Genomic DNA, 23027 nt, shown 5'->3' on the forward strand with positions numbered 1-23027 from the left:
AGCTTTGAAAGAATATTCCCAATTATGGACTTTATTATGGATGATGAGATGACAAAGGTAGGAAGACAGTTGGGAGATAGGAGCTTCACAAAAACCCAGAGAGGGTGATCAGCAGAATCATGTGCACCTCCTTCTCTTCTCTGACACTACTGACACTCAAATACAAGTCCCCATCATCTCATATCTAGACTATTGCAATAGCCTGATGGTCCATCCCTGCCTCAGATACCTCCCCTACTCCAATCCATCTTCCACTCAGCTATCAAACTGATTTTAAAGAATAACTTTGAAGAGGCTATTCGCCTACTCAAAAAACTACAGTGGCTCCCTATCACCTTTAATACCAAATATAAAATTCTCTGCCATTCAAAGCCCTTCACAACCCAGCAGCATCCTATCCTTCCAATCTTCTTATATACTCTCTCCCCAAACCCCAGTCACATACACACACATACATATACTTTGTGATCCAATAGCATTGACCTCCTTGCTTTTCCTTAAACAAGACACTCCATCCTCAAACTCTGGACATTTTCACTTGCTTTTAGTCCCCACGCCTGTAATATTCTACCTGTTTCACCTTTAAGTTTTAGTTTCCCCTGACTTTCAAGTCCTAATTAAAATCTCATGTCTTTTTTTATTATAGCTTTTTATTTGCAAGATATATGCATGGGTAATTTTTCAGCACTGATAATTGCAAAACCTTTTGTTCCAATTTTTCCCCTCCTTTCCTCTACCCCCTCCCTCAGATGGCAGATTGACCAATATATGTTAAATATGTTCAAGTATATGTTAAATACAATATATGTATACATGTCCACAAAGTTATTTTGTTGCACAAGAAGAATTGGACTTTGAAATAGTGTACAATTAACCTGTGAAGGAAATCAAAAATGCAGGTGGACAAAAACAGAGGGATTGGAAATGCTATATAGTGGTTCACACTCATAAAATCTCATGTCTTAAGAAAAGCCTTTCCTGGTCCTCCTTAATACCAGTACCTTCCCTCTGTTGATTATGCCCAATTTATCTTGTCTGTATCTTGTTACTGTTTTCAAGTTATCTCTCCCATTAGATTGTGAACCTATGTACAAGAGTAGGAATCATCCTTTGCTTTTCTTTGTATCCCTAGAACTTTTTACAGTATTTGGGACTTGAGAAATATTTATTGACTAACTGCTCCCCATCTTCCCACAACCAAAAACTCCCTTCTGAGCTGTAATTATGGGCAAATCACTTTTCCTCTCTGGATATCACTTTCTCTATCACTTACATGGAAGAGCTAGAAAAGACAATCTATTCCAAGTTCCTTATTTTACAGATGGGAGACTAAAGTCCAAATCATTGGGCCAAGGTCATATCAATTAGTGCAGAGTGTGAATCCCAAGTGTCCACTACAGTGGGCAGAATGGCAAAAAGAGGAGAGGAATGGGATCAGGCAAGTATATCAGTGATGACCTTGGGCTGGAGTGTGGACTGAGGACAACTTGGAACGTTTCCTTCTCCATAGCCAAGGATAGAGCATGGCATTTAAAGCTGAAAGAGACTTTAGAGATCACTTGACAGATGAGGAAACTGAGCCTAGAGAGCAGAAGTAATGTGCCTAACTAAGGTCATACAAGTATTAGGTATTAGAGGTGGCTCCCAAGCCCAGGTCCTCTGACTCCATTCCAGGGTTTTTCCACTCTACTACGATATTTTTCATCCTCACTCAGGGTGTATTTATCCTGCCCAAAGGTAGAGTGTTGGACATGATGATCTATCACATTCCTCTCTCCCATTCCCTTGGCCCCGTGCCATTGCTAACTTCACTGCTGCTCCAGCTGATGTTGGTCTGGATTAGATACTAGGATTCTCTCTGGAGGAGGCCCAGAGACCTATGTTTGTTTTTAATATCAGCATTTCCAGAAGGGTCAGAGACCCCAGAGGAGGATCCCAGAGGAAACTGTCCCCGAGGTTAGGGTCCCCAGAGAGGGAAGAAAAGTGGTAAGTGTTCACTAGAAATTACCAGCCATGACTGAGCTGCTTTCCAATAAATGTAGTGTCAACTGCATCTTCTGTCCACCCACATCTCTCCTCTCCATTAACATAACTGAGATCCCTATAAGAATGGTCCCTTAATCTGGCCAAGAGACAAGGATTCAAAATGGAAAGAATGTCTCCTCTACCAACTCTGCCCAGAGATGACAAGCAATACCACAAGATCATTTGCCATGGGAATAATGGGGAAAAGAACTGGATTTGGCAGCAGAAAATCTAGGTCTGGGTTCTTAACCTAGAGCTAATCAGTGGTCCAAAGGGTCTGTGAATATAGGGAATATTACCTATATACAATAAAAACTTTTGTCATTCAGGCACGTTCAACTTTTTGTGGATTTTCTTGGCAAAGATACTATAGTGGTTGGCTATTTCCTTCTCCAGCTCATTTTACAGTGAGGACATTGAAGCAAACGGGGTTAAATGAATGACCTGCACAGGGTCACACAGCTAGTAAGTATGTGAGGCTGGATTTGAACTCAGGTTTTCCTGACTTTATGACCAGCACTCTATCCACTGGGCTACTTCACTGCCCTCTATAAAAATTCATTTCCTTTATAATTCCTTTGTATTTGTTCTATGCATTTAAAAACACTATTCTGAGTCTGGGGGGGTCTATGTTCTTCACTGGATGGACAAAGGGGGGTCTATGACACACAAAAAAGCTAAAAATCCCCAACCTAGATTCAAATTCTAGGTCAGCCACTTACTGTTGGAGTGACCTTGGGGAAGGTCTTCCTCTGGACCTCCGTTCTCTCATCTTTAATATAAGGGTGGGGGAGGATAGAAATTGAGTAAGCTCTGCCATGAGCTGAAGAACGTCCAGAGTGGGGTTAACCAAAATCAAAACCAAGAAAACAAATCAAAACAAAAACCAGCCTTACTATGACACATCAATCAAAGCAGCCCTGCATCCTCCCCGGAATGCCGCCACCCCCTCACCACCACCAATTCCTATCCACTTCAGCACATTGTTTAAATGTTGGCCTGACCCAAATACTGCTCCATCTCAGTCTCATCGCCCATGCTCCCAAGCTTCTAACTTCAGTGTCAGAATATTGGTGGGCTGACAGCCCCAATCTGAGGGCATCTCTTTCTCCCACCCAGCCCCAGGAAGAAGGCAAACAGGGGCAAGGATGGGTCCTATCCAGTTTACCTCTGCCCCTTGGGAAGACTGTAAGCCATCTGGCTAAGCCAGTTGCTCTGCTGGCATTATGGGTGTGATTCCTGCAGCCTGAGGAGATGGTTTGTCTCACTTCTTCTGTATCCTGCCATGCCTTCACCACAACCTGGCAATAGAGGGGAACCCGTTGCCCCTCACCCCCTCTCTGATTCTCCCCTGGGCAATGGCTGGCAATCCCCAGGAGTTGTCATGGAGGCTGCTGCAATCTCTGGGAGGCATTTGGAACAGGACGTTTTGCCAACATCCTCTCAAGCCAGCACTGCCCCAGCAGGGTGGGCAGCACAAAGAGAACCAGGCAAGAGAGTGCTTCCAGAAACCCATGCCTGACTCTTCCCCTCCTCCATAATCCACCGTTAGCTCTCCTTGCTCCCTTGTAGTCTCGGACGTCTCAGGACTACTTGAGCCACCTTGTTGTCTGAGAAGGAGCTTCTTCTCAGGCTCATGCTGGGGTTATTACCTGGGAATCAGGCTAGATATGGAGAAAGACTGGCCACTGCTAGGGAGACTGAAGGAAAATATGACTGGAATTCTGTAGATATCTTTTAAAAAGAGGGCTATTCTCACCTCCAGGAGAGAAATAAGACCCATGCCTTCTTGAGTAGAGGAGTGAAATGATCAGCTTCGCAACATAGTTAGTCTTTGTTGGCTCCCAAAACCTGTTATGCCTTGCTGCATTGATGAGAGACCAGTTACGGCATAGTCGGTGATTTTTACATTCCTTCTCAGTTCAAGGATCTTCCATGGCTCCCCATTGCCCATGGCAACAAATCTAAATTCCTAGCATTCAGGCCCCTCAATCAACTGCATCCCTCCTCCCTGCTACTCACAATTATTATTATCTTCTGGCACATCTTCTATGTCCTAAGCAAGCAGCTCCAAAATCCTGCCTTATACACACACATACACCTGTACACATATACCCAAATATACACACAGGAACATACAAAAATATGCACACTTACATGTACCTGCTTATACACATAGCTATATATACAAAAATGTGCTTACATACAATTATATACATATATATGTAATACAGATATCCAACATTTACAGCTTTGCAGAATACATTTCCCACCTATTTTTCTCCAATACATGATTTTACCCTGCTTTAAAACTTTCCTCTGTTCCAGGAAATCTCTCCTAATTAGTTCCATGGACCTATTTTACTCTGTGTACTCTCAGTACTTATTTATGACGAACAACTTAGCAGGAAGGATCTGTGATTTCCTGCCAGTATCTGAAACTCTTTTCAGAATACTATTCCCTTAATAAATAGGTCCTAGGGAACTGCCTGAGGCATAGATCAAGATAAATGACTTACTCAGGGTCCTATGTCCACTATAGAAAAGGTAAGACTTCAATCTGACTATGTATTAAGGTAACAAATATTTATCAAACATCTGCTATGTGCTAGGTATTGTACTAACCACTGGAGATACAAATGTAAACCCACACACACAAAAAATAGACAGAGCAAGTAGCTTTCTAAAAGATTCTAAAGATGGAAGACAATACATAAACACACATATAAGAAATGAAAGGAGAGTTTGGGATGATGACAACAATGATGATGATGATGATGATGATGATGATGTTATAATAGTAAAATCTGGAAAAGTCAAAAAGAAAGCCAAGACATAAATCAAGGTTGGCCAGTTTGGGTCCCTCCCCAAAATGGAGGCTTCAAGAACTCCCTACTGAATCTTCGTATATGTTTACTTATTGAGTAAATTTGTACCCTGTCAATTGTCCTTTCTCAGAAATTGTGCCTAGCCCCATCAGACTCACCATGTAGACAAAGATTACTCCTCCCTTGACACACCAATAGCTTCCTGTGGGCACAGGCTCATTTCCCCCTTTTAGACCATAAGCTTCCAGGAGGCAAGAAGTTCTCCCTCTGATCAGGATTTTCCTGAAATCAGTCTTCTGTCCTTCACTCAGTATTCATTCTAAATAGTAATCATTTCTTCTTTGGACAGAAACCCTGAGGGTCTACCTCTTCCAGATTCCTTTATTCATTTAATTGGTTTATTTAGATTTTTTTTGGACTAAGTGAAACAGGAGGTTCTTTGCCTCAATTGCTATCTAGCGTTAATGACTGAATGGGTGTGATATCTCAGTCAAACAGAGAAGTTGAAGACCTCAACTTAAAAAGGACAAGGTCTCCCATTGCATCTAGGGCCATCTCCAGTTGTCTTGATCTATATCTGGACCCAGGTGGCTCTGGAGGAAAAAGTGAGGCAGGTGACCTTGCACAGCTTCCCTCACTTAAACCCAATTCACTTTCATGCCATGGCATCATCTCCCTGATGTCATGGTCCTCCTCGAGGATGAAGGACAAACAACTTCAACAACAACCACAACAACAGCTCATTCAATTGTAGTCATTGACTCCAGCTACTTCTTGCTGATTCTCAGGTCTTTTCCCAAGATTCAGTTCAATTTAACACCCATTTAGTAAACCTGTGTACAAGAGGAAAAGCTTCCTGGAGCAGTGAATAGAGAGGTGGCTTTGGTGTCAGGAAAACCAGGAAGTTCTGACATGAGCTTGGATAAGTCTAACTACTCAACCAAGCAAAACTTCATAGACTGAAGAAGAGTTACTGATCTCTATTGGTTAGAAGGAGTTTCTTCATTCAGAGTTCCCTATACCAAAGAAATCACAAATCTAAAGTCAAAGGCAAATGCACTAAACCCTAGGAGAAAAACATTAGGTATGTAAAAAGAGTAATGAATTTGGAATCAGAAAATCAGAGTTCAAATCCCGACCTTGTCACCTACTACTGTTAGGACTTTGGTTGAATGGGCTTGAGATTTTCCATCCATAAAATGAAGGTGTTTCATATATAACCTATGTAAAATTGCTTGCCATTTTAAAAGGAAAGGAGAAAAATTCGGAACTCTGAATCTTGTAAAAATGAATGCTATATATAATTGGGGAAAATAATTTTTAAAAATAAAATGAGCATCTTTGACTAGATAACTTCTAAGGTCCCTTCAAATTCCAGATCTGTGATCCTATATTACTCTCATTCTATGACTATTGTAGACCTCCCCCACAATTCACAGCTTTCTCCACCTACATTATAGACAGAAAAAGTAAAGAGGAAAGTGGAGGGAGGGAGGAAGGAAGGGAAAGAGGAAGAAAGGAAGGAAAGGAGGAGGAGAGAGGGGGAAAGCAAAGGAGGGAAAGAGAGAGAAAGAGAAGGAAGGAGGGAAGGAGGAAGGCAAGAAGGAAGAGAAGAAGGGAGAAACAGAGACAGAGATAAAGAGAGAGGGAGGGAAGGAGGGAGTTAGGGAGGGGAGGGAAGGAAGGAGAAAAAAAGAGAGACAAAGAAACAGAGACAAACAGAGGCAGGAAGGGAAGGAGGGAGAAATAAAGAGAGAGAAATAGAGACAGAGAGAGATACAGAGTGAAGAAGAAAAAGAGAGATGGAGAAAAAGTGAGGGAAAGGAAGGCAGGAAGGAAGGAAATGAGGGAGAAATATACATAGAGATAGAGACAAGAGATAGAGATAGAGACTCACTTGAACCCCGGTTTGTAGAAGTTAGGGGGTTAAGAAGAGCAGAGAGAGTCAAATGAGAACACAGTGGTTTTTAGGATTGGGAGAGGTGATTGCCTTCATCACCCACCCCAGCACTGCCTAACCCTCTCCCTTATCCAAACAGCTTTTCTCCCTTTCCTCTTTCATCAACTGTGCCCATAAGATGCATGGAAAAAGTCACTTTCCCGGGTAATTTCATAATTTTCTGTTTGGAAAAGATTGCATTTTCCCACCAACTCCTCCCTCCATCCCTGCCTCCAAAACTTAATCCCACAGGCAGAGAGTTTTTATTCATGTGCTATAGAATCCCTGGCTATATATAAATACACGTGCCTATACACATATGTATATAAGTTTTTCACATACACCTATATGTGCTTTTAACATCCATATTCTATGTAGATATACATTTGTATTTTTAAAAGATTTAATCCTAGGAATTTGTATGGTCACAGGAGATGGATTCAAACCCTGTCTTGATTTTACATGTATCACCTTAGGTAAATCATTTAATTCCCATGATCTCAGTTTCCTCATCTGTGTAATGAGAAATTTTATTAGATACCTCTAGGAATCTTTCAGCTTTAGATCCTTGAGTCTATAATCTAGTCCAGAGAGTTCTGGAACTGAGTTTTGAATTGAGTTCTAAAGACATTAAATCAAGATTACACAGAAAATAATTGACCAATCCAAGATCCAAATATAGGTCCTTTAACTCTGGATCCAATGATCCTATCAGATTTAGAGATGGAAGGGAATTTAGCAGCCATCCTTTCCAACCTTCTCATTGCAGTGATGATGAAAACAAAAGTATTGTTTTCAATACTTTCAATCAAGAAAAAAAAGAAGTATTGTGATTTACTTATTACACCACATGAGGAAGGAGGAACTGTGCAAGGAACAAACAAGGTTCTGTATAGCAACAAGCTTCTAGGTTCTATATTCCCCACTCTAGAATGCATGATTCAATCAACCAATCAATAAATATTTTTAAGTATCTTCTACATGTCAGACACTGTGCTAAATTTAGGGGATATAAAAAAAAAGGCAAAGGGCAGTGTTCACCCTCCCTCTGGACTCCCATCTATCCACCTCTGTGAGGATTCTACTTTCATCAGTGAAGTAGTGGGATTCTACCAATGGTTAGTTAGGGGAATGTCTACTCTAAGCATGTGAAGACTTTGCCCAGCAGAATGGGAAGATGAGAACCTTAATGTAGCTTGATTGTAGAGTAGAATGGAGAATGGAAATTGGTGTAGCTTGATTAGGCCATCCTGGAATAGTGTCTTCCAATGGCTATAGAGGTGGCTGAAGCAGGCAGTCTGATCAGACACTAAAGATGCCAAGGACATCCGTTGCTTCCCTGGCTATTGCCAGTCATCCTGACTTTTGTCTTGCACTAGATTTCAATGACTTCAGAAGGGAGAATGAGGCTGACACTTTATACAACTCTGCCTCACTTAAATCCAATTCACGATTAGTTAAGACATCACCTATTTGTGATGTCAGTAGTCCTTTTTTGAAAAAGGACAAACAACAGTACTGGAATTCTAAGGAGTCCTTCCCAATCCTGCCTACAATTGTCTGAAGGAGGTGGGGAGAGGTTGGGAATGACAGTAATAACAGTAACACCTCTCAATTATCCCCTCCTGAGTATGTAAGATATTGGTAAAATAATAAATTAATCAGAAACAATGAGGGGAGGCTTTGGAGATGTCTCTCCTTAACTTAACAAACATTCAACACCTATTATGTGTGAGGCACTGTGCTGAGCTCATGAAGACAAAAAAGGAAAGATCCCTTGTCTTTAAGGAATTTACGTTCTATGAAGGAATGCAGAGAAATAGGTAAAGAAAGTGGATCCAAAGAATTCTTTGTTGATAGTGGGAGTTTTCTTAAGCACCTGTTAATATGAAAGTGGGGTTCATCATTAGGTACTGATCTAATTGGAGAAGTCCCTCAAAATCTGATGGGATTGTAGGAAATTGACTATTTAATGAAAGGAAATGATGTCTCCTAGGGAACTACCAGTGGTGATTGGCTGAGAAGATTAGCCAAGACTTTTAATGGTCTAGATAAGAAGCAAACTGATCCTACACTGAAAATCCAGAATACAGTCAACTCTTAGAAATTGATTGCGGATGAAAGACTGAACTCTTGAGTAAACTCAAGGGTCATGAGGACTCAGTCTTGCAGATTGAAACAAGATGGTGATGGGGGAGGTGGAATTCTCTTTCTTTCCTCCCCTATAGCAGAAACACATGCTTGCACACTGCCTTGAGGACGTTGCTTCTTGAACCCCATTATTCTTGCTCAAAAAGAAAAAGAGCTTGGAACATGAAGCTGGGATATGCCACAAAAAGGCAGAAATGAGAGTGAGGGCTTCTTTCACTGGTCCTAGGCTAAGGAGTTCTGATTTATTTTTCTTAAAAAAAAAAAGAAAGAAAGAAAGAAAGAAAAAAAAGAAAGAAAGAAAAGAAAAAAAGCCTGGCAATTGTGCTAGCCAAATATTTCAGATTATCAAGAAACTGAAGATAACAGAGACTGTTATTTGGAAGGGCAATGTACTCAGGAGAGATCAAGTCAAATATGATCCCAAGAAATCTGTTGATTGTCTAGTGAGGATCATCAAGGGAGCTAGTACGAGAGGATATCAGGGGCCTTGCAGAGTCACAAGTATAAATTACCTATCTTTATATGTTCCATACATGTGAGACCTTCATGTGTGATCTCTGTACTAACGTACTCCCCATTTATCATGTACATATTTGCAAAAGAGTATAACTTAAATTTGTGAGGACAAATGTTTTGTTTTAAATTATTTTACTATGCTATTCTAGGAAACAACTTTGACTTCAGATAATTGTATCCCATAGCTGATTTCTGAAATAAAAACACATTGGTGGGAGCTTCTAAGCTATTATTTTAGGACTGTGGACTCACAGAGAACTTTGGACCTAGAAAATACACTTAACCCTAAGGAATTCATGCTGTAAGTTGTGTGGTAGAGACCTTTGATGTCTTTTATAATGTCCTACTTAATGGTTTTCACTGCTCTTGGCTGGGTGTGTTGCTTTGTTTGCTAGGCTCATTTGATTTGATCTCCCTTAATTAAGCCTATTGCTCTTCCAGTTACAGGCTCTGTTATCTTCATCTTCTATGCCAGGATTTGTTCTATTCCATTCTTCCCCTACCTTTTCTGGAGTCTCTTACCTCCCTACCAAATCAGGTTTTTCTTTCTTTCCTCCATTTTATTGATAGCTTTTATGTCACACACTGCCACTCCCCATCCTATGCAGCAAATGATTCCTGAATCACAAAGAATTTTTAAAAAGAAAAAAAAAGTTACTATTAGAAACAATCAACATTATCAACCAAGTCTGACAGTGTATGCAGTATTTCTCACCCATTTCACACCTCAGGGACAAACTTCTTGTTCATTATTTTTAACACAGTGCTCATTTTCTTTCTTTCCTTCCTTTTTTTCTTTCTTTTTTAACTTTACATTTACATTGCTATAGTTTTTGTATATTTTATTTATCTGCTCCTGCTTACTTTTCTCCTGAAAAATTCCTATGTCTCATTATACTTCAGTGAATTCTTTATATTCATTATATTATTAGGTATTTAGTCTCCTTAGCCTATCCCATTGCCTTTCCATACCCACTTCAAGATTCCTAAGTCTTCAAGTTCTCTTGTATTAACCTCAATCCACCTAGATCCTTTGAGACCAAAGAGCCTTTCAACATTACTGTTTTCCTATTCAACTTTCCCATAAGTCCAATTTCCTTTTTTACTAGAACTATGATTTCCCAGTAAGGAAACTTCTACCAATGCACCCACCTTACAACTAAGTATCTTAGAGCATTGTCTGGGGGCAATGAGAAGTTAAGTGACTGCCCAGGATCCCACAAACAGAATGTGTCAGAGAAAAGACTTCAATCTGAGTCTTTAAAGAAAAGAATTTAAGGAGCAATCAGGGTTGCACAGCTAGTGGCTACATTTGAATTTAGGTTCTCCTGATTCTAGGATCAGTGTTTTATTCACTGCACCATCTACCTGCTCTGAACCTGGAGCTTTTCTGATCCCATTACCAACTGTTTATCCAATCCCTACTATGTGCAAAATGTCTTATTTCATCACACATAAGATTTAGAATTAGAAAAGAACTTAGAAATCGTTCTGCCATATCTTGCTCAATGTCTACAATCCCTTCGTGTGATGAAGCTAAGGAGATTGCTACCAAGAAAATTGTTGTTCATCCTTCATTCTTGAAGAGGATCAATGACATCATGTGATGATGTCTAGACTTGAAAGTGGATTTAAATAAGGCAGAGCTATGCAGATGCATCAGCCTTACAATTTCCCCTGGAGTTATTCAAGTCCAGATAACATAGAAGGGAAATGCTTTGGAGAAATGGTGAAACAGAACGTAGACATCCTATAACTGGTTTGCATCAACTAATCATGAGGTGGGGAGAAGGCTTTTTAACTGGCTGCAGAGGCTTTTAAAAAGCTCAATTACCTGCAGGCTCTTCCTCTTTTTCTACATTCTAGGTAAAGGCCATAGAGTCTCTAACCTATTTTGAAACTTGTTTTGAAAGGTTGAAGAGTGAGTTTCAGGAAACCTACAGGAGATAGAGTCCAAGACAGGTTTTACAGTCAGAATAGCACTGATTCCTCAAGGAATATGGATCAAACTTTGGGGATACTCCAGGATATCAGTCCAGAGACAAGGACACCTCTGGCAGAGATGCTATATTTGGATAGGACCAATGAATAGTATATAGGAACTAAGCATAGTTATGAGCCTCATTCCCCTATTACTCATACAACCATCATTACAGAAACCAAGTTGGTGTGGGTGAGAGTATGCCCCAAGGTGTTGAAGCAAATGTTAGTACTTTCTTCTTGCTATATTTTTGAAATAAATTATCTATTTGTAAAAGTTATTTAATACTAGGTGCTTAGATTGTACTACGTCACTAGTCATCTCCCTAAACATGAGGGAATTTGCCACTTTTTTCTCCAGCCCATTTGATAGATGAGAAAACTAAGGCAAATAAGGTTAAGTGATTTGTCCAGGATCACACAGCTATTAGATGTCTGAAATTAGATTTGCAGTCACAAAAATGACTCTTCCTGACTCCAGGATTGGCATTCTATTCATTGCACTGCCTAGTTGGCCTGTGTAATATTGAGGAGGAGAGAAGGAGTGAGGGAGAGAAAGACACAGAGACACAAAGACAGAGACAAAGAGAGACAGATAAAGACAAAGAGACACACAGAGAGACAAAGACAGAGATAGAAAGAAAGAAGAAAAAAAGAAAGAGAAACAAATAAAGGAGAGAAAGAAAAAGAAACAAAGAAAGGAGGGGAGGAGGGAGGGAGGGAAGGAGAGAAGAAGGAAAGGAGGAAGGGAAGGAAGGAGGAAGGAAGGGAGAAAGAGAAGAAAGGAAGAAGGAAGGAAGGAGGGAGGAAGAAAGGGAAGGAAGGAAAGAAGAGAGGAAGGAAGGAAGGAAGGAAGGAAGGAAGGAAGGAAGGAAGGAAGGAAGGAAGGAAGGGAGGGAGGAAGGAAAAGAAAGAGGGAGGGAGGGAGAGAAGAAGGAAAGAAGGAAGGAAGGAAGGAAGGAAGGAAGGAAGGAAGGAAGGAAGGAAGGAAGGAAGGAAGGAAGGAAAGAAGAAAGGAAGGAAGGAAATGGGTGCATCAGAGAAAGACAGAGACAGACAAATCAGAGAGAAAGGGAATGGGAGAGAGAAGGGGAAAGAAGGAGGGACAGAGAGACAGAGAAAGAAACAGAGAGAAGAAAAAAAAGAGGGAAGGAGGGAAGGGAAGCAGAATGAAGGGAAGATGGTAGGGATGGGAGGGAGAAAAGAAAAAAAGACAAAGACAGAAAGTAGACTGGCTCTGGGAGAGCAAATGACAGCTTATATACTATGTAATCCAACCTCTTCATTTTATAGATGAGAAACTGAGACCCAGAAATGTGAAGTCACTTGTAAAATGTTACAGAGTTAGTAAATAATAGCGTTGTGTGAATATTAAAGAAAAAGCCTTTTGTCTTTTGACTTTTAACTAAGCCCTCTCTTCATCACTTGTGTAGGATTTGTCAGATTAACTATATTATAAGTTTCTTGAGGACAGAGACATCTATTTCTCTGGCATATTCTATGTGATCTTACATAGTGCTGGTCAAGTAATAAGTAACGATATAATAACAGTAACACATTAATGCAGGACTTTACAAAAGCTCTTTATATAACATTGTCTCTCTTGATACTCAAGAGTTACATTATCCCCATTTTATGGCTAAGGAAACTATGGCTAAAAAGTTAAGAAACTTTCTTGTGTTTCCTGAGGTAGCTTGGACCAAAATCCAAGCATCCTGCCCTAAGGCTCCTATATTGTAGTGTGAGGGCAAGCATCGCCCCTTCTCTCCCAAGAGTAATAGAGGTTGAGAATGTCATTGGTGGAACCCTAGTGACATGGAAAAGTATATTGGTATCTCCTGTACACACACACACACACACACACACACACACACACACACACACACCCTTTCCAGAGTGTGGGACAGATTCATCTATTTTTCCAGTCCCACTACTCTTGTTTACTGGAAATGGGAAAAAGCAAAAGATCTGTCTTTGCACGATTCTTTGGTTTGGGCTCTTGCCCAAACCCCCAACCCCATGAACAGACTTACTGGGGTTTTAGGCAAAACCCAAAGGATGCCACTGACTCCTTTCAGGCCTGCCCTTTCCTATTCCCATTCCCTACCTTCTTGCGCAATGTTAGGGCTAGAGTTTCCTCTTTTCCTTTCCTGCTATTCCTTCATGTCTCCACCTCCTCCCAAATATCTGGAGGGAATTTCCCCCAAATGTCCCATGACTTGAGCTTCTAAGAGCTAAGCCCCATACTCCCTCTGCTGGCCAGCTCATCTGCAGTAAAATCTATATATCCTATAGATCCTACACAAACATGGTCAGATGGATGGACCCTGGCTGATGAGATCTGTACAGAGAAGCAGAAGAGAACTTTAGATTTATAGGATTTTTAGAGCTGGGATCTTTGAGATCATTTAGTCCAAGCCTCTCCTTTTACAGATGGGGAAACTGAGGCCAAGGAAGAAGTGACCCATCTAAGATCCCACAAATAGAAAGAGTAATGTTGATGGACAGAATAAGATGCTAGACCACAGAGAGGTTCTCTTAAAGGAAATGACATCTTGTCTAAGCACAACTAGATGTGAAATATTATCATACTGCTCTAGTTGCAGCCCCATAGAAGTCCTGTCTCTGACATTTAAAACTCACAATCCCAAAGGAATTAAGGAATTCTTTTTTAAAGCTTTTTATTTTCAAAACACATGCATAGATAGTTTTCAAGACCCTTGCAAAACCTTGTGTTCCAAATTTTGTTTTCCCTCCCTTCCCCCTACCTACTCCCTGGATGGCAAGTAATCCAATATATGTTAAACATGTACAATTCTTCTATATATATTAAGGAATTCTTTTAAAAAAAAAACATTTTGTTCTGTATTTGAAAGCTCTTGTTTTGAGATTAGAGAGAAGGGAATGTGAATTTATATATTACCTACAAAGTGCCAAGCACTGTGCTAAGTGTTTTACAAATTGGTTGGCCATTTCCTTTGTTCTTGAAGAAGTCCAACTGACATCACTATGTTAGAGTCAAGTTAGTATATATGACTGTGACTGATCAGATCAATATGAGCTCTAAATGCTCTGCCACTGGTGAGGCACAAATAGTTCATATGAACATTTGGGGTGAATTCTGTAGCTTTGTGCATTAACATTTCTTCTGAAGTAATTCACTTCTGCTTTACTCATAGAGTGCTGTACCTTCTCTGATGAGAGCAACTCTGTGCCAGTGTCTCCAATGTCATACAGTCAGTTCCAAAGTTCTTAAGAGAATTTCTTTTTCTGACAACCTTATGAGCATTTGTCCTGGGTGAGTTCTCCATAAAATAGTCTTTTGGCAAGCAAAAAATTGACATTTGAACAATGTGGCCAACCTAGCAGAGTTGTGCTCTCTGCAGTAGAGTTAGAATGCTTGTCAATTTAATTTGAGAAAAGACCACAGTGTCTGGTATTTTATCTTGCCAAATGATCTTCAGAATCTTCCTAAGACAATTCAAATAGAAATGATTCAATTTCCTGGCATGGCATTGGTATACTGTACAGCCTGTGAAAACCTGGTTTTTACAAATATTGTCTTATTAATCCTCACAACAATCCTGAGAGTTAGTTGCTATTATTATCCCCAACTGAGATAAATAGACTTGCCCATTTAGTAAGTGTCTGAGGCTAGATTTGAAGTCAGCTTTTCCTTACTCTAGGTCCAGCCCTCTATCCAGTGGGCCACCAGTTTCCTGATTTAATACCTACATTGGTGATCTTGGTATTAATAAAGCCCTAAGTTTCAGTCTAATTCATGGTGTGGATTATTAGATCTTTGCCCATTTCCTTTTGCCCCCTTCCAGTGAAACCAATCAGCTATGTCTTACTGAATATGAAGGATAGAAGGCATGAGAGTATGAAATATTACATGAGTACCATCCGCACACCTGGAAACATAATTAAGAATCCATGCCCTACAAAGAGTTCCTAGCTCTTTAGCCCTGTCCCATTATCTGAATCTTACTTTCGTTTTCCTCTTCTATGTCTGACTTTGAAAGGCCTAGAAATGGAGTCTAATTATTCCCTGGTGGTCTAAATCAGACTACACATTTCCCTACTACTTGCCCCAAAGGTAGCACTGAAAGACAAATTAAATTCCTTTCTAAATTTCTAAATTAAATTCTTTCCCAAGTCTCAGTTTGTTTGAGACCATGTCTATTCAATATCTAAGGGCTAGGTAGGAATTGGAACAAAAGAAAGCCACAAAATATCAATCTGAGTGGGGAAGACCTCAAAGTCTCCCACAATTCCAATTGCAATTAGACATGACACAATGCACAAATCCCTAAATTTAGAATGAGCAGATTTGCATTAGACTATTGGTTCTTTGGGTAAAGCCACTGTCCTCAGTTTTCTTATCTGTCAAATGGGAATCAAAATTTTATGCTAACCAGTTGCTATGATAAAAGGTTTTAGAAACTAAAGTACAATATGATTTTAAATAATTATTTTTATTTTTTAAAAAATAAAATGTTTTCAAACTGTCATCATTTCCTAATAATATCCTCCTATAGCATTTTCCTGCCTTGTTAACAAAAGAAAAAAAATTAAGAAAAACAAGCCATCCCAGCATTTGAATTTGATATGTTGCACATGTCCACATTCAGCATTCAAAATCTAAAGTCCACCAGTTCATTAGCCTTGAACTTCATATACATTCTAATATTTTTCAGTATCATTTTCATTTTCATTATTGTAGTCATTTTATATACTGTTCTTTTGAGTCAGTTTCCTATTAATAATAACAATATCTAGTACTTATATATCATCTTATGGATTGCAAAGCATTTTACATAACAGCTTTAGGAGGTAAAAGATATTGTTGCTCTTCAGTCTATTCAATTGCATTTAACTCTTTGCTCCCATTCTCATTCTGTCCTTGAGGAAATAGTGATTTGCTACTCCAACACTGGTTTGTCATTTCCTTCTCCAGTGAATTAAGACAACCAGAGGTTTTCCTTATATTTGGTTTCCCTATAATAATCACTCTCCACTGGGACCTCGAACATGCACCCTTCCATTGTTCTTGTCCCAGGAACACAGTTCTGGATTGGGAGCCTGGGGACCTAGCTAATTCAAGCTTACTGTCTATTACTGTCTGTATGGCCTTAGCCAAATCACGTACTATTTCTGGAATTCAAATTCCTCTTTTGTTCTGGACAAGAATTCAGATGGTTCTGTCATCTTCCAACTCCAAATCTAGATCCAATGAAAAGAGCAGGGTTGGATCCAATTTCTAGAAGGTGAATGAGAGATGAATATTAACGTGGAGCTGAAAGGTAATACAGGCATGAAAGGGAAAGTCTGAGGTTAAGGAAGTGAATTTCCAGAGTAGCTTCTGACCAGGAATGACTCCTGTACTTTGACAACCACAGAGAAGATAGTATGAATGATAGCAATCTTTGGAGGCTCAGATCATTAAGCCCTAAGATGAGGGAGGGGAAGGACAGAGCTGGAACAGAGAAGAGGAAAGAGGATCATGACCAACAGGTTTTCACTTGATTTTTCTTTCATTAACTGATCTCTCTAGAGGAGAATATGGGTGAGTCCATTTGTAATCAGAAAACCTAGCTTTGTGACATTGGGCTGGTCACTTTTCTCTGGAACTCAGTTTCCTTAACCATTTAATGATAATGAACCCCAAGGTCCCTTCCAGTACTAACATCCTGAGATGATACTATAATTCTTACTTTATTAGAAGAGGGAAGGGGAAAGGCAAGAGAGAAGAAGAAAAGAAGAGGAGAGGACAAAGGGTAAAAATCTTATTATCAAAAATAGGGCAGGAGGGATGGGTCACCCCTTCATTCAAGATGGATGGACATATGCCTCCAGTAGGCCAGGTCCTGTGACAGAGTCTCTAGGAGTTCTGTCATCCCCATCATGCTTTCATCTCCCCAGATCTCAAACTCAGAAAAGATGGGAGGGAAAAGAGCCTTAGAGCATGAGAATGTTGTGCTGAAGGAATTCTGGTTCCTGAAAGCCACTTAGGAGGAATCCCACTGCTACACTGGAGGGAGGGAGAGTAAGAGAGAAAGAAGCAGAATCTGAGGAGGATAGTAAGAGAAAAAAACATAAAGTAAATGATTTAAAATGATAGATAATTTGTAATAATTTCTTTTTGACTAGAAGACAGTAAGGCACATTTGGGGACTGGCTTTTTTTTTTTTTTTTGAAGACTGATTTCCCTCTCTGATTCCATCTGGCTAAGACTAGTGTTAGAATGAGTTTCCTTCCCTGAAAACATGGCATCTGAGCAATGAGATAAGACAGAAACATTTGAGGGGAAGGAAGGAAGACATCTCAGCAAAAAGCCTTGTTCTGGGTTGTCTGCCAAGCAAATAGCCAGGATAGTAGAGAATTCACAGGATGATCCACAAATGAAGTAACCTCCAACCAAAGATTGAATACTTCACAAACTATTGCAAAATTGTGGAATTGGGGTTGCTAGGTGATGCAGTGGATAGAGCACCAGCCCTGAAGTCAGGAGGACCTGTGTTCAAATCTATTCTCACTTCCTAGCTATGTGACACCCTGGGCAAGTCACTTAACCCAAATTGCCTCGACAACAACAACAACAACAACAAAAAAAAGAATATGGTGTCTGATATGTAAAACTTATATCAAATTGCTTATCATCTGAAGGAAGGGGGAGGGAGAGGGAGAGAGAGAAAATTTGGAACTCAAAATTTTTTTAAAGTTTAAAAATGTTTTTCCTTGTAATTAGGAAAAATAAAAGAAAAAGGAAGAGGAGGAAGGAGAGGAGGAGGAGGGGAAGAGGAAAGGGAAGGGAAAGAGGAATGGGAAGGGAAAATCTAGGTCATTTAAAAACAAAAGATATCAATAAAAATATTTTTTAAAAATAACCTTGTCACACTAGACAAATCTCATTTCCTTTTTTGATAATGTTACCAAATTGGTAGATCAGGGAATGTTTTAGAAATAGTTTACCAAGATTTGAGAAGGCATTTAACAAAGTCATTCATGCAATTCTTGTAGATAAGATGAAAAGATATTCGTGGGACAATAATAGAATTAGGTGGATTTGGAACTGGTTGAATGGCAAAACCCCAAGAGTAATCATTAATGAATGATACAATGGCAGCTTAGAAGGAGGTCTCTATCAAAATATTCCAGAGATCTGTCCTTGGCTATGCACTGGTTAGCCTTTTTATCATTTAGCTAGATGAAAGCATAGATGATATTTCTCAAATGCGCACATTTTATACATTGCATGATTGAGTCAGGATCCAAAAAGATCTTAACAGACTAAAATATTGACTTGAACCTGAAACAAAATGTGATAGAAACAAATTAAATCTTTATACTTGGTTAAAAAATAATAAACTTCACAAACATAAGAAAGGGGAGGTGTGAGCAAATTGTAGTTTATCTGAAAAAGACCAGAAGGTTTAGTGGACTTCAAGCTCCATATAAATCAATAATGTGATATGACAGTCAAAAAAGAATCAAGGGAATCTCGGGCAATATCTAGATGCAGAATGACTAGAACACAGGAGATGATAGTCCTGTTTAGACTGTGTTTAGAATGAGGTCAGTTCTAAGGAAAAAAGAAAGAAGGAAACAAAGGGAGGAGAGGAGAGGGATCATCTAGGTAACAAGTGCTTTCTAATTTCAGTCAGTGTTCTTTCTACTGTTCCATGTTGCTTCAATAAATCACCAATGAGCATGTTCTAGAGTCAGTGAGGAGACTGCCCTAACTGAAATTGTGATTATATTTTAAGGAGTAGTGAGGAGATAAAAGCTCTTCACAATCTGCCTCCAGTTTATCTTTCTAAGCTGATTTCATATTACTTCCCCTCAGGAGATTTAACTTCCATCTCAAACTACCCTATTTGTGGTTTTCATACCTGGCACTCTCCCACCTCCATATCTTTACACAGACTATTCCCCCAGTCTGGAATGTGGTTTCTCCTCATCTCTATCTATTGGAAGCCCTACCTCAAATGTCACCTCTAATCTCTTTTTACAGTTACACCATTTGGGGTTTTTTAGAATTACTTATTTAATAGCATTTTATTTTTTCAATTACATGTAAAGACAATTTTCAACTTCAGTTTTTAATATTTTGAGGTTTCAATTTTTCTCAATGATGGCAAACTATCTGATATAAGCCATACAAGTGCAATCATGTTAAGTATATTTCCACATTACTTATGTTGTGAAAGAAGAAATGGAACAAAAGAAAGCCACCACCACCCTCAAAAAATAAATCCTAGCAAAAACAAAGTGAAAATAGCATGCTTGGATTTGCATTCAAACTCCATCAGTTCTTTCTCTGGATTTGGATAGCATTTTCCATCTCAAGTCTTTTGGAATTATCTCGGATCACTGTATTGCTAAAAAAGAGCTAAGTTTCAAAGTTGATCATTGTACAATGTTGCTATTAGTGTGTACGATGTTCTCCAGGTTCTGCTCAATTTACTCAGCTTCAGTTTATGTAAGTCTTCCAAGTTTTTCTGAAATCTGCTTATCATTTCTTATAGCTCAATAACATTCTATTACATTCATATACCCCAAATTTTTAAATTTACTTATGCATATCTGTAGTTGAACATAAGCTCTTTTTTGGAAAGAATTTTTATATGGAAATATATTTACACATATTGGATTTAACATGTATAACACATAACGGATTGCTTGCCATCTAAGGGAGGGATGGGAGGAAGGAGGGGAAAATCTTAAACACAAGGCTACGTAAAGGTCAAGTTTGGCAAATTATCCATGCATATATTTTGAAAATTAAAAGCTTTAAAATTTGTTTAAAAAAACAATTTTTATATGGATTCCAGTCCCCAGAATCTAGCACAGTGTCTGGCACATAGTAGAGGCTTAATAAAGGCTTACTGAGTAACTAATTAAATGGTAATCTGGGAGGAATGGGACTAGGTTATGAAAAGTTGGCCAAATCAGAAGTTTGTATGTTGATGGTATAGGAAGTAAGAAGCCTTGGGAGTACTTGAACAGAGGAGAGACATAATAAATATTTTAGGAAGTTTCAAGAGGTCAAAGTAAAAGTTAAAGAATTTTAGCTTGAGTGAAATGAGCAGGACCAGGAGATCATTATATACTTCAACAACAATACTATATGATGATCAATTCTGATAGACCTGGCCATCTTCAGCAAGGAGATGAACCAAATCAGTTCCAATGGAGCAGTAACGAAATGAACCAGCTACACCCAGCAAAAGAACTCTGGGAGATGACTAAGAACCATTACATTGAATTCCCAATCCCTCTACCTTTGTCTGCCTGCATTTTTGATTTCCTTCACAGGCTAATTGTACAATATTTCAGAGTGCGATTCTTTTTGTACAGCATGTTTGGTCATGCATACTTATTGTGTATCTAATTTATACTCTAATATATTTAACATGTATTGGTCATCCTGCCATCTAGGGGAGGAGGTGGGGAGAAGGAAGGGAAAAATTGGAACAAAAGGTTTGACAATTGTCAATGCTGTAAAACTACCCATGTATATAACTTGTAAACAAAAAGCTATTAAAATTTTTAAAAAAGAAGAACTTTAGCTTACAAAAAATAATAGTGAGGGGGAGGCAAATCAGGAGTTACAATGAGATTAAAATGTGAGGAAGAGCTTGGACTATGAACCAAAGAATCCAATGTGAAATAGAAACAGATTTTTGTTTGTTTTTAAATCTTACCTTCAATGGGAAGCAGGGGGATGGATGAAATGACCTATTTTTTTTTAATTTTTATTTGAAATGACCTATTAAGGTCTTTTTGCCCACTCTTTCATATTAGGTATTCCTGACTGGGCCTCAGGAAATCTCCATAGGTTATTTACCTGGACATTCAATCACTCCATTGGGCTCAATTCAACCTGAACCAGATCAATGACAATCCTCCCCTCACTTTCTAGCCAGAAAGACCTTTGGAGATCCACCCCAAACTGTTTTACTATCTTGCAGAGACCCAGGTGGGAAGAACCACTCTGGGTGAAGAGTAAACCCCTCACTTATTACACTGATATGTTGTACTCCAACCAGACTGAAGGTGAGGAGATTACCCAAAGTGTTCCACAGCAATATCAAGGAAAGCTGGTGCATCCAGGCTACCCTGGACATTGGCTGAGGCTGATCCTTGGGGAAGGAAACTAGTGGCCCTGAGTAGAAAAAGGTGGACTATGATATACAGAATGGTATACTGCAAAGTATGTTAAATTTGGAGTCAAGGACTTGGGTTCAAATCTAGGCTCTGCTACTTGCTACCAGTACAACTTTGGGCAAGACACTTTATCTGTCTAGACCTTAGTATTCTCATCTGTAAAATGGGATAGGGATATAACAGATAACCTATAAGGTCTCTTCCAATATAAAATAGCTTATGATCCTATGATCTCCACAAAGGAGAAATTTTATCCACTGGCTGTCTAATCTTCTTTCTACAAGGAGGTGCTCCTCTCCCTGCCCCATTCCCTTCCACTTCTCCGAACTGCCTCTCTACCTCAAGATAACAAGACTTACTGTGTACTCTGCTCATTTTAGAGCCTATTTCTAAGTAGTTTTAGATATAGATACTTAATGTGTGTCTGAAGCCAAGAAGACTCATCTTCCTAAGTTCAAATCCAATCTTAGACATTAGATATGTGACCCTGAGCAAATCACTTCACCCTGTTTGCATCAGTTTTCTCACCTATAAAATAAGCTGGAAAAGGAAATAGCAAAACAGCCCAGTATCTTTGCCAAGAAAACCACAAATGGGGCCACAAAGAGTTAGCTATGCCAGAAATGACTGACCAACAATAAATAAGGTATTTTTGTGTCTCTATGTATATATCTGTGTGTCTATATTTTATGTCCCTTAATCCTTCACCAAAGCAGAAATTCCCCAAAGGCAAATGTCTCTCAGAATTCCCTTGAGGGAAGGGACTGTATATATCCCATTAGACTGGGAGTTTTCTGAGGACAGGTACTAAATTTCCTTCTAAACTTTCCTATAAAACCTAACACTAGATTTTAACACACTGTCCACTAGTATTTTTGAGTAATTTGACTAGAATCCAATGACTTTCAGAGGAACCTTAATAAAAAGGTAGAAATGGGGGATATATCCCTGAACAGAGAGGAGAGGAACAAGAATGAAAAGTGATTCTCTGGGTTTGCAGCAAGTAGAATATGATTAAGAGAAGGCTGGAGTTTCAGGAAGAGCAATACAGATGTAATACCAAGGGTGCATCTGAGGCTCCTTCCCGCTCTGAATCTATGATCTTATTCTTTCTAGTTTAAACCACAAAAAGGGATTTTTTGAGGGTTTGCTATGTGAATGGCATTATGCTAGGATTGTTAGGGGTGTGAAGCAGTTTACTGTGTTGTGTAGTACAATCCTTGATTTCATGAGAGGTTAGGTGTACACATGAAAAGATGATTAATGGTACCAGGCAGATTATATATACTCAGTGCCCAAGCAATGGTCGAGAAAGCTAGATAGATAAGAGTGCCAGGTCCAGAATCAGGAAGACTCATTTTCCTGAGTTCAAATCTGACCTCAGACATTTATTTACTGTATGATCCTGGATAAGT

At 39.2% G+C, this 23027-nt stretch overlaps 1 long non-coding RNA gene across 4 annotated transcripts in view; it reads right to left on the bottom strand.

The window, feature by feature from the left end:
- The window catches only part of LOC127561793 (uncharacterized), a 61786-nt gene that overhangs the window by 27049 nt on the left and 11710 nt on the right, over positions 1–23027 (bottom strand). The window contains exon 2 of one of the 4 annotated variants that reach the window (XR_007953536.1): positions 16592–16702. The exons of the other annotated variants lie outside the window; for them this stretch is intronic. This is a non-coding gene — a long non-coding RNA (uncharacterized LOC127561793). The remainder of the gene's footprint in view (positions 1–16591; positions 16703–23027) is intronic. 4 annotated transcript variants of the gene reach the window in all.

Source organism: Antechinus flavipes, chromosome 4, assembly GCF_016432865.1.
Source record: "Antechinus flavipes isolate AdamAnt ecotype Samford, QLD, Australia chromosome 4, AdamAnt_v2, whole genome shotgun sequence".
Taxonomy (NCBI): domain Eukaryota; kingdom Metazoa; phylum Chordata; class Mammalia; order Dasyuromorphia; family Dasyuridae; genus Antechinus; species Antechinus flavipes.